Source organism: Solanum pennellii, chromosome 8, assembly GCF_001406875.1.
Source record: "Solanum pennellii chromosome 8, SPENNV200".
Classification (NCBI taxonomy): Eukaryota; Viridiplantae; Streptophyta; class Magnoliopsida; order Solanales; family Solanaceae; genus Solanum; species Solanum pennellii.
Genome location: NC_028644.1, coordinates 24,425,240 through 24,438,798, shown reverse-complemented (window position 1 = coordinate 24,438,798; position 13,559 = coordinate 24,425,240). Strand labels below are relative to the sequence as shown.

The following is a 13,559-nucleotide window of genomic DNA, read 5'->3' as shown; positions in this document are numbered from 1 at the left end:
ACAAAGAGACTCTGGTCTGAGGCGCTATAGTTGGTGCGGCGGGCCAGATCTTGTCAAATAGAGGTAGTCCAGAGAGGCTCTGGTAAGAGCTTTGCCCCAGGGCTTCTCAGACGGGACCTCCAAATTTTCTTCTCCGTTTTTCATCTCTAAACCTTCTAAACTTTCACGGATTTCACCCCAATCACCTAGGATCACTAATAGACTCAATACCCAATAGATTAGACCCGAAAAACAAAACAGAAACAAGAATGCAATCAACTAGAACATATTACAACTTAACCAACAAGAATTCAAAAATTGTTCATCAAGAACTTCCATATTCAACAACCAATCTATTCAGAACTCGCTTAATTAAAAATCTTGGTGCGTGGGTGAACAAAGACAACACAGAAAGATCTCACATAACTTTTTAGGGATCACCCCCGAAGAATTCCACAAGCCGAACGTTGATGAACTTGAACATTCTTGCTTCAATTTATGCTCTTCGTTTCACTTCTCTCAAAACCCTAACTTGTTTTCTATGAGCCTGAACTGACTAAATCAGTTTACACCCCAATTAATTACCCAAAAATGAAATACAATAATTGGGTAAGGAAAATACTACCTTTCCCTTCCCAAATCCAGATTGGACTATCATTAATCGAAAAGCCCAACATTCGAAAGTTATAACTCACTAAAGAGAAATCGAAGTCACACAAACTCGGCAGTGTTGGAAAGATCTCTCCAAGGTATTTAGAACAATATCAAGAACTACCTCTAAATCATCGTGAGCTAGAAGTTATGGTCGTTTGAAGTTGACCAAAAACTCACTTTTTCCTAACTTAAGAAAATTTCCAGATTTTAGTTTTTCCTAAAACTTAATATTTCAACTTCTAAGATTCTTCCTAGCTATCTAAACTTACGAGATGTTAATGTTGCGACCTTTCTGAAGGGTTGTAACTTATACAAAGAGTTGCAACCTTTCAGATAAGACACAATAATAATTTGTTCTCACTAACCTTTGTTATTTATAAATAGAGGAAGTTCTGCTTATTTTAAAACAATTTTCTTCTTCTATTTCTTCTAGACATTTCATATTTGTGTACATTGCTCCTTTTGAATGAACCAGTGACACAATATTTTTTACATTAATACACTGGTGAGTTGAATCATTCTATCTTGAGAGAATCTATTCATTTAAACATCCGTACTAGAGGGGAATATTTTCCTTAAGCGGATATACTCCATTGCATAAGCTTGAACTTTTTCACTATGTTTCATTCAATTATTTAAAATCCTGCTATGTTTTTTCAAGTCACAAATTTATGCGTATATTATCAAGTGATAATGCCTAAGTATCACCCAACCTATATCCAAAATCTTTGAGACACACCTAACCTTTGATAAGGTCCCATTACCCCCTAAATCATTTTTCACATAATTGTTTACCATTTTTTTTTTTACGTAGCAATATAAATAAGAAAGGTTGAAAGCTTTGTTAAATTGGCACTCGGCCCCACTTTTTCATGTTTCAAAAAAGTAAGCTATTAGCTAAAAAGTATCTTTCACACTTCCCAAAATTTCCAAAAGTTGTCCCTTTACGTTTTCAAAGTTAACTTTATCAAAAACAAGAGAGAGTAAGAGGGAAATGTTAGTTTTTTCTTGATTTCAAAATTATCTTCATAAAATTGAATTCACAAATTCGATTTCCAAACTCATAGTTAATTTTCTAAGTTGGATTTTGATACTTAGTGTACGTTCCAGCCGTGCATGTGTAGGTCGATTTCGGTTGTACATATATGGGTCAATTTCATTCTTCTAACTCATCAAGGATCGCGGTTGAGTTAATAGGTTTGTTTTTTCTTGATTTATAATGTTTATTATTATTGTTATGCTTATATTTCGTAGGGGTTATGATATGTTTTTAAATATTAGTTCCAATTTTTGAGTGAAATGTAACTTCATGCTTATTTTTAGTGTTTATGTTATGGTACTGTTAGATATCAAATTCCATATGTAACTTTTTGTTCATATCTTCACCTACATTTTTATGGTATAACCTGAATATTTTTGGAGTTTGGGTTCGTTGGGTGGTATTGTGTTTGTATGAGTTCTGTCTCCTTTTAAACATACTAGAAGACAAAGAAGAGTTAGGGGTTGTGTTTTGTCATATTCTGGGGTTACAGTAAAATAACTTCATGTTGGGTGTTGTGTTGTGTTTTGCGTAGGTGCTGGGTTACAGTTAAATAACATTATCATAATAAGAAAAAGAAAAGTGTGGTGTTGTGTTTTGTCTATGTTGGATTACTGACCTAATTCTAACAAGGCAAAGATATCTTGAGTATTGTATTATTTCTATGGGTTATTGTGTTCTTTTTGTGTGGGCTTATAGTTACATTAAAAATCTGGCTTTAACTTGAATTGTTTTTATATTTTTTTTGTGTGTGTGTGTTTCTTTAGTCAATTAATGTATTCTATTAGTAACTTGTACTTATTTATTGTTAATGTTAATCTATATAGGTAAAAGTGGATTTGCATTCATTAATTTAAAGTTGTATCATGGTAGGTCTTTATTGTAACATCATATTTTTACATTAAGGACTACATTAAAGAACTAGGGTATAGCCAAAATTGAAAATTTAGTATCCGGCCACCTAACAGTTGCATCTTAGGAATTGTTAACATTGATGATATTCTCTTAGCAATGTGTAATTATTTGCAAAGTGGGGATATTTTGGAAGTTTATATCCACATGCCTGAAGAGGAGTTTGGTGCAACTTTTAATGAAGTTGGGACCACAGATAATAGGGCTAGTGGATATAATGAAGTAGGTGAGGCTGCTTTAAATGGGGTAGATGTATACCTCCAATGTTCGTTGTACAACAAACCCTACAGCTCCAAATACTAATCCATCAGATTCTAAAGATATTGAATACTTTGTAAAAGGATCTGATCTGTCAACTGTAGAGAGTGATAATTCTGAAGATAGTGAACTACTTGAAGATGTTCAATATTGAAGTGAAGAACTTGGTTTTGAATTCCTGCAGATACTGAGGGTTGAGAAAACATCATTTCTAAGAAGGAGATAATGAAGGAAGAGAATTCCTGCAGATACTGAAGAAGTACAATGTGGTAATGCTAGAGACGAACTTGGTTTTGATGAGATTCCTATCAATACAGGTACTAGAAGCAAGTTTGGGGGTTATGAACCATATTATGCATGTTCTAATACTTGCAGTTTTCAAACTTACACATATGATAGTTGTCCAGAGGAAGGTGAAAAAATGAAGTTTAAATTTCCTAATACAAAAAGGAAAAAACATATTCTAGAGACAGTCAGACTTGATCCCAACATTAAGAAGATTGTGTAGTAATTTTGTATGGTTTTTGAAAGCGTAAAATAGTTTAGATTGGCAGTCACTAAGTATGAAATTCAAAAAGAGGTTCAGATTGAAAAGTGTGTTTGAGCCAACTATATTAAGGGTGAGAAGTTGCAAGGTAAATTGCAAATGGTTATTATATGCAATTTTGGAGAAGAAGACTAATAACTTTGTTATTAAGACATACATGCCAATCCATTCATCTCAAGAGGCTACTAGCAATTATATGTGCAACTCTAAATTAATTGCTACTGTTTTGTAAAATAAAGTGATTGAGCAACAAAATATCAGAGTGTTCAAGTTGCAAGATTTAATCAGGAAGAAGTATAATGTGTGTGTTGGTAAGATCACAACTAGAAGAGCAAGACCTAAAATTTAGAATGATACTATGGGTGATCATGTATAGGAATTTGGGAGCATTCTAGATTAGGAGGATGAGTTCTTAAGGTATAATCTTGGGAGTACTTGTGCGATGAATTTTGGTGAAGCTAATAAACCTAGTAGGGAAGTCTGCACTCAAGATGTCATTCATTTCAGCTAGAAAATGCATTGGATTGGATGATTGTTTCTTGAAGGGGGTATGCAAGGGTCAATTACTTATTGCAGTGGCCAAAGATCGCAGTACTAAAATACATCCACTTGCTTGGGTTGTAGTTGAAAATGATATCACAAACAGTTCGAGTTGGTTTATTTCTTTGTTGCAAGAAGAATTGGGATTAGGATATTGAACAAGTTTCACCGTTATGTCAGACATGCAAAAGGAAAACTTGTTTTTAATTCTCTGTTGGTTTATTATTTTTTCAACTTAATTATCTAATATTTGTTGTAACTTGTAAGGACTGGATAAAGCTATTAAGGAATTCTTTCAATCTTGTGATGAAACAAGTTGTGCTAAGCATATACTAGCAAATTGGTCAAAGAACTGGAGACGGCTGCGAAGGAAGAACCTGTTCTTGAATTGTGCTAGAAGTACTTTTGAGGCTTAATTCAGAGAAAATCTGCATGAGTTGTCTAAATTAGGTACTGGAAGTACAAGCATATTGGATGATCTAATTTACTATGATAAAGAATATTGGTGCAATGTATATTTTAATTGTGAAGTCAAGTCTAATGCAATAGATATAATAATAAGTGTGAGAGCTTTCATCCTTGGATTTTTTCTGCAAGGCATAAAACCAGTATTAGTATGCTTGAAGAGATAAGGATTACGGTCATGACTAGGTTAGCTAGGTTAAGTGAATTTCTAAACTCTTTGATAAACAATTTCTCTCCAATGGCCATGAAAGTATTAGAACAAAATATTGATAATTCAATGGAATGTAACATTGAATTTACTAGAATAACTGACTATGACGTTTTGGATGTATACAAACAACACATTGTATGTTTGAGAAAGAGGGAGTGTAGTTGTAGATCTTGAATGTTGAAGGGAAACCATGTGTACATGCCTTAGATGCAATGTTGCATAAACAATATGAACCACATGATTTCATTCATCCATGTTACTCTAAAGAGAGGTACTTGATGACTTACTGACATTTCACAAAATAAAAGAATAATAAGTTAATGTGGCAAGAATCAACAATTCCTCTTGTTGAACCACCACTGATACAACAAATGCCAGGCAGGCCTATAAAGTTGAGAAAGGAGTTTGGTGAAACTAAGGTGTTTGGTAAACTAAAATTGGATTAACTATGACATGTAGTCTTTGCCATGTTAAAGGTCATAAAAAAACAAGTTGATATTTACGAAGGAGTGATGAAGTTGGATCTGCTCCCGGGGAACAGAGACCCCTACTTCAAATGTTGAAGAATCATCCAGTTCATGAAAGGGAAGTGGAAAACATAAGGCACATTACTATTTTGTCAATTAATTTTCAAGTTTAATCAACTTACTAATATAATATATGTTTTATTTTTAAATTAGAAATCTATTGAGAGTGATCCTATGGCGAAAAGGGGAGAGGTGGACCTAAAAACACAAATCCATCTCCAAGTGCAAGTCAACTACTTCAAGGGATTCTCCTAGAACTATTGCACCTACAACAACTTTAAGAACGTCAAGAGATAAAATAAGTGCAAGTGCATCAAATACATCACCTAGAACAACTGCACCTTCTACAACTGCAAGAATCACCAGTATATGAAGCAAGTGCAAGTGTAAATGGTGTTGGAGCATCATCAAGATCCAGGACTGGTAGAGGAAGGGGTAGGGGATTAGGAAGTGCATGAAGATATAATAATCATCCACTTGAAAGTTGGTTTAATGTTCTCAAGGTAGTACAACACATGGTGTATACCAAAACACAAAAGTTGCACCAATGGAAACTTATACTACCAGGAAAGGAAAGGGTGTTGAAAACACAACTCAATTTGAAAGGCCACGAGTAACTAGAATTGGTGTGTTTCGAGCTGAAAATGATTTCAAAATTTTTCTATGTAAGTATTGTGATGCATCGATATTTTTTGTTATCTAATGACTTACACATATGTTCTCTAATGACTTAAGTTTTCTAAAAAAATTGTAGGCTGGACTTCCAAGTAGCAGAATATTAGCTGGACCAAAGAGAGTTCTGAGATAAAGTATTGTAACTGGGGATGTTGGTTTCAAACCAACAAGTGGCTTGAAATGGAAAGGAACTCAGGCAATCACAACTAGAAGGTTCCAGGAGATTAGAGATCAATATAAGCTTTCAAACCCAAATGCTTCCTCCTCCTCACAGCCTCGAGACCCATGGAAACTATAATGTTGATACCAATGGTGTTTTCTTAGTACTTTTTTTGTGGTTACTATAAGTAATATTTTCTTTCATGTTTGAAGGAAAAAAATATTCCTATTTTTTCTTATCTGTAGGTATACAATATTACTGAAATTTTGGGTACTTATGTAACGTGGAAACATTGTTTTGCATTTAAGTTCACTTTTAGAATAAACTTTGTATTGAAAATTTGCTCATAAGCAATGAAATTTTGGGCAGTTATGCAATATGACTTGTATTATTTATGTGAGGATTTGTTTTTATTTGCGAGAATAGGTACTGCAATTTCGGGTACATATGCAATGTGTTTTCTGTTATATCTATGTAGCTTTGGGAAGTAAGATTAGGTACTGTGATTAATACCTCTGTGTACCTTAATTGGGATGATAGGTATTGTGAGTAATACCTCTTGCTTCACTTCATTTTATAAATTCAAACAAAAACAAATCATAGAAAATAGAGAACTAAGACAGTTTCAAACACAAACAAATTGAAATTTTCATTACAGTAGAGAAAATAAAGGTTTCAAAACCACACAAAATTATGGCAATTTCATTTGATCCTTGAACATACCAACTTGGGTTAGAAATATAACAAATATAACAACAAAACAAGTCATCAAACAACAAAGGAATTTCCCAAAACAACGACAACCTTTATCCTTTTTCTTCCTTTTCATCCCTTTCAAGTTCTTCTCTTTCAAATCACCCATTTTTTTTACATTGTCACCCTTCAGCTTTCAGTTGATGTTGAGATTTTCGTTCGAAGACTTTCACCTTCTTCTAAAAGAATTTTCTCTTGTTTTGACTGTTCAATGTTTGAATTATCAAGCTGTTCTAAATGCATCTGGACACGCTTATATAATTTTTTTCTAACTCCTTAATCTTCACAAATTTTGGAAGAATAAATCAAGATCATTCATCGACTCTCTTCTTGTCTCTAAATCTAAAGAAATTAGAGTTTGTGGACTCATAGTGAGGAGAAGAACAAAATCGTCTTCCGGGATTGTGATCTGACCAACACGTCTGCATTTGCAATAAGATTCCATGCTTGCATCGCACTTTCGCATTGATCATTAAATCAATCTCATCCATACACAACTTATTCAACTCGGATTTTATCATAACCCTAACATTTATACATAAAAATTTTGAAAAAAATCAAAATTAATAATCGACATAAAAAGGTATAATATATATTAAAATTTTACGTTATCTTTTCGAATCAAGGAGAAATTTAACTTCAATGATAGTGGAGTTGTTTTTTTAGATGAAGAGCATCGATTGATAATAAGAAAATTGTGATTTATTGGTAATGCGGTTAATGTTTATTTTTGATTTTTATTTCAAATTATTTTAACACATGGCCAATTTTTATTGGTCATTGTTGTAACAATCCAAAAAGCCAAGACCTAATATAGAGCCTAACACAAGTGTCTAGGGGTTTAGATACAGTTAAAATACCTATAGTTTTTATAAGTCAGCCGAAGAAGTTTTATAGCCAAGACGTGAATGAACGTCCATGACGTCTGGAAACTAGATAAATTTAATTAATTGACGTTGCTGTGTTTGGTGAAGGTTTGAGAGGCTCAAGTGAAGTCTAAATATTTTAAAAAAGACTTTTGATAGGTAGAATGTAGTATAGAGGGTCTAAACGTTCAATAACTACTTCCCAAAGGACCACCACTGGGGTGCTTGAGGAGGACCTCAACATGGGTAGGCAGGCTACCAAAAAAGTTTTACAGCAGCCTAGGTTTGTCGCGCACTGCGCGATGCGCAACTTCTTTGCACCTTGGCAAATTTTGATTCATGACGCGTGGACTCCACGAGGCTCACTTCCTCAACCGGGATTTCAAAAATTAAATTAGATATCAGCCTCGCGATGCGGATCCACTTCCCATATTTGTTAAAATCGTATTTTAAGCATTTTTGACTCCACAAAGAGACCCAATTAAGTGAGGGTGTTTTGGTTAATTTAGGGGATGATTATACATAGACCAAGGTTAATTTTAAGTATATTTTTCTAACCTAAACCCCATTCCCAGAACAAACCCAAAAGCTCTCATCTCTCTCTGCTTTCTCTATATACAAATCCTCAATTAAAGGAAGAATAAAGCTTTAAGAAGAAGACCGATTTCTCTAGGATTTCACTTCAATTTCGTGAACCGATATTCATTAAGGTATGGGTTCGTCACTCTAGAAAATATTTTCCCCAAGAGGTCCTTTCAAAATAGATTTCTAAATCACCCAATTCCAAGGGTTTTCCAATTCCAATGGATTTTCTTCTAAACTTCAAATTGATGATTTATCTTAAAAAATTGTGATAACTTATGACTAATTAGGTATTGATTGTTGGATAATTGATGTTAATTGATTTAAATTCATGTTGATCATGTTCCTTTCCAAAATTCCCCAAATCATGGATCTTGATTGTAAATTGAGTGAATTGAAGTATGAATTGATCATTACACTTGTTTTATTTATTCTAATTCATGTATAGATTGATAAAGGATAAGATATTGTTGGAATCGGATCAAATTCTTAATGAATTCATGATGAACCCTATTTCCCTAAACCCTAGGTTATGAATTTATGTTAATTGGATAGTGATGATGCGATTAACCTAATTCTAGTGTTAATTACTATTGATTGATGTTATACACCTCTTGTTGGATGTAATTAGTTGGTTGATGGTAAGACCAGGATGATGGCTATTGAATAATATTGGTTAAATCTTCATGATCCGAACCTTTATTTCAATTATGATTGCTTGTTATTGATGATGTAGTTCCATTGAAGCATGACTTGTGATTAGCCTAAGTAGGTGTTGGTATGATGTGGAATTGAAATATCTTCACTATGTGATTTTGAGATTATGCTTAAGATGAATTTATATAAGGTTAGTTATGATGTACCTATGTGCCTTATTATTAAATGATGATAGTATTATGCTAATCTCACATATGATGGTGGCCATGAAAGGATGTTTCATGCAATTCCTAATGAGATAAATGACAATGAATATACATGGTATTAGACCCTATAACCAAAATAAGTTTATGATTGATAAATAAAAACATTTCAAAAGGGACTTTAGCTTATCATTGAATTCTCTATGGCCAAGAATAACAATTTTCATTAGTAAAATGAAAATCTGATTGTTTTGAACCTTTTATTAGTCAAGATATTTATTTAGGGTTTTCTTAGAGGTAAAAAAACAAAAACAACCCTTTCTAACTTTTTTCGGTTGGTTAATTCGTAATAGCATTGTACAAGTTATTAATATAGTCATAACTTTTTACTCAGAAATTGGATTGACGGAAACTTGGTGGCGTTGGAAAGTAGGTTCAATTACCGTTACATGGATAGGTTATGGCACACATAAATATTAATATTCTAAGAGAAATGATCATTTAAAGTTTACCAAATTAGAATCTTACATCAAAACTTAATGAAACTTCAAGAATACTTATCTAGAACTCTAATCTTTCAACTTTAAGAATGAAATTGCCCTGAAAATAACATGATTGGCGTGTGGTTGAAAAAACCCAACATTATGGAAGCTTACATACCTTTTAGGAATTAAACCCATGGCTAAAAACCGCAAATAAACTAAATAACGTCTACAAACGCCTTCATCCTTTCCTCTTTTCACCTCTTTTCTCTTCTTTTCTCTTCTTGTCTCTTCACTAACTCTCAACTAAACCCTAGGTGTATATTAAAATTATAAAAATAAACCTAAAATATGTCACTCGCTTTGGCTCACTGTGGTTTGAATAGCCCTAATTTCGAACCTCTCTAGGGGGCAATGATAAATCACCTATGACCGCTAATGTTCCATCTAATTCAAGAACAAGCCCTTCTCAATGTCTTGCCTTTCACATGTATTTTCTTTGAAATTGGAATTCCAACCAAGTTCCCTTCCGAAAGCGGAAACAAGTTTGTGTGATTGATTAAAGAAGAAGGACAACTCGCAATGGTACTATGTCTAGTTGGAAAGACGTTTAAGACAATATCTTGATTCAAACGAATGTGAAACTGTTGCAACCGATCCTGCATACCAATCATCGGCCGCTTAAAGTAATGGCCAAGGTTTCTATGGATTGAGCCCTATGGAAAAATAGTGTTGTGGGCAACTCAGTGTGTAGTGTCACCCCTGGGACACTAGCGAGTCTGTCCCTAAAAATTAGATCCATGAAGCCAAAGTGCTGTTGCACTAAATGACTACCGTTCCTTAGATACTCCAAGATACAATCTGTATATTTCTTGAACCTAGACCATGAAAGGTTGGTTATAGTCCCATTCTATTTGTGGGATCCATATCCCGCGGGTCTTTCCCAAGCCATCAATGAAGAAGGTATTCTAGGACTACCCTAAGCCTAGAAGAGAAGTAGGGAGGACTTTAAGTTACAATGTCTAGGTTGGGCAAGCCGATTTTCTCCTTTTTAAAACCAATAGATTATCGGATTTCACTAAGCCAACTAGCACTACCTGACGATTTCTAGATCCGATCTAAGTATAGCATTAGGATTTCAAACTCCATGAAAGCAGGAGATGGATTATCTAGAGTCAAATCTCGTGACAGTGATCAAAGAGCATTGGCTACGATACTATAACCTCCGCTCATGACCCCCAGATCCAAACATTATGATTAACGCTGGTACTGCTTGCTGGTGGAGGTTGGGAGTATCTCAACTATGAATAAGAAGTCGAAGAAGCCCTAGATCCGCGTCTTACTTACGTACCTTCCCATACTAGCTAGCCAGGGCGAAACATTCTTAGCATTAGTTGTTTTGGCACGATAGACTCATAAGATGTGAGCTCATGATGGGTCAGTGGGAATGGCTCGTGATCGTGGAATCAACCAATTTCCCTTGGAAACGATTGTAAAGGTTCACGATAAATAAACAGATGGGTTCGATTCAAGAATTGGAACAAGAATACGATTTAGATACCCCAAACAAGAAGCCACTTAGAATATTTTTCTTTTTCTATTCTGAAGGGCGGGTCTCATGACTATGCCTTTCTCTGCGATCTCTATTGTAGGAATAGAATCATCCAAGTAATTGTGTCTATCACTGAAGGCAGCCAAAAGTCACTTAGGGCTATAATACTTGTACTACTCAGCTATTATAGTCCATTAGAGTGTTTGAAATCCTTGAATCCTGACTAAGTACATAGCAGTAGGCTTGAGTTATAGTTTGTATCCCATACTAGTTGTCTTGAGTAGGAAAGACTGTGATCTCAGTTTCCTAAAAGTCAAAGGGATACCACGAGGGTCTTCCTTATGGTTCGCTTAGTCCATTAATAATTAATATGTCTAATAATCCTTCTTGTCTTGTAAGCAAAAGCAAGCAAGGGAGCCTCTAGTTTCGTGCGTTCGTCTCTCCATAACACAAGTTCTGGTATAATCTGTCTATACCTCACTCGGTTCATCAAGATAAAGATATGGTATGATGTGTGAGGCGTCGCTTCACTAAAAAAAGTCGCTTCCTCGTGAACTCCATTAACTAGGTGCCCCTGTCCAAGTATTCAGTCTGTTCTCTCGTGGAGAAAGCCTTACTCTCGTTTCGTTCAACCGTAACCCCCAAGAGTCAAGGGGTTGTAGGGGTCACTTCAAGATATAATTACAAGGAGGGGAAATGAAGAGCATTCTTCCTTCGCGAATATCGACATCACTAACTCCAAACCCGTCTAAATGGTTTGACGCTTGCATTTAAACTAACTCACCTTATTCTCGTATGCAAGTATGTGGCTGATAAAGTATATAAAGTTTATAGAGGGAAAAGATTTCAAAAAGTCATTCTCGGTGACGATATTGTTAGCGCTGACGAAAAGGTTTCAAACGCGTATACGGCCCCATGATAGGACTGCGATCGAACTATGACCTAAGTATATCGGTTGAAAATTAGCTAGTATCTGACAAATGTTCTCTTGAGTTGGCTAAGCCATTTATATGAGATGAAGGTGGAACGAATTTCTATCCAATCTCCTTTTGCCCGTCCACTCAGTACTCTACAGCATCTCCCGTATTCACAATCACGAGGGTTGAAAATGGATTTTAGACAATATGAACAACAATAACTCGACATTCTCAAGTTCACCAATTGAGCAATTCCATCATATCATCGCAAAGTTGTACACTGTAGTGGACTCCACCTAATGAACGGATAAAGATATAGTATCCAAAAAGATCTTGGGATTACATTCGTCAAACCAAATATCTTTCGCAGTCGTAAAAGAAGTAACGGGGCTCAAAGGAAGTAAACAAGTCATTCTTTGAAGCTAAGCATTTTTCATATTTTGTAGGAAAATCCCCTTCTTTGGTCTTGAGAAATTGAGCGACGCATCCACATAAGCACAAGAATTATTTTATTTTGAAAAAGTCTTCTAAGTCCAATTTTTTTGTCTTTTTTATTTGATTTCATAATAATAATAACTGGCGGGTTTCACTAATGAAAAGAAAAGTAGAGGCCTGCCATTTTCTAGCATTGTGGTTTTCCATCGATTCTTTATCAATGGCCCACTCTTTCTTTGAACATTGTCAATGATCAAAATTAAATATATCAACTGAGTGTCTTTTGATGAGTAACTGAGCAAAAAAGAGAGGGATATGGAAAGAATGAAGCAATGAAAGAGGAAGTCATTGCTAGTAGTAACGACTTGTCACGATCCATTGGTTTTGCAGAATCCATGTCCTAGGTGTATCAAAAAACAATCTTTTCGCTAAGCGTATATAATAAAATAGAGTGAAAATGTCCACCCCGAAACCAAGGGGGTACTAACTAATAGCTGAGTCCTCTCCAAACCTCAAGAGATAGTTACCCATCATACGGCTCACCAAATTCACTTGCCTCTATAGAAGGGTCGCTCCGGGCAGGTTTGGATCACTTACAATACACACGCTCTACAAAGGAAGGGGTTGGGTTAGGAGCATTTTCAATATGATTCTTTTCCTATTTTTGTTCGATGAGAAATGCGATTCTATTTTGTCCACTTTCTTCGTCCTCCTCTATCAAAATGATCAAAAAGGAAAGCGAGCTTGCTTTAAATTCCCGTGTTTGATCTCTTCCATCTCTATCTGGATTGTTGTCACCTATGTTGAAGAAAGGTTTGGAACCCTGTAGAGAATGAAGAGGGGCCAAGGATTTTCCTATCAACAGTGCTTTTTGAGGCTCAGCTCTTCCTCCTGAATAAGTAAGGCCCCGTTAATCCTAGGCGAAGATGGGGATAAAGAGTAAAGATTGAAGTCCCCTTAGCTTTGCCAGACACTAGGCATGGGTAAGCTCTGTAAATGTGTAGAGCCAAGTGTACTGTGGTGTAGTAGTAGGCACTTCTAGGCCCATTCCCGGCTACTAGATCACTCAAGTGCTTCGGGTACTACGGACCCTCTGAAATCCATTGCATTGAGCCTTTTCATGGTTGGCGGGGGGGGGGGGGGTA

The 13,559-nt window shown here is 35.2% G+C and overlaps 1 pseudogene; it reads left to right on the top strand.

The window, feature by feature from the left end:
• Nucleotides 1-4,976: 4,976 nt before the first annotated feature.
• Nucleotides 4,977-6,212, top strand: LOC114078410 (annotated as a pseudogene).
• Nucleotides 6,213-13,559: the final 7,347 nt, after the last annotated feature.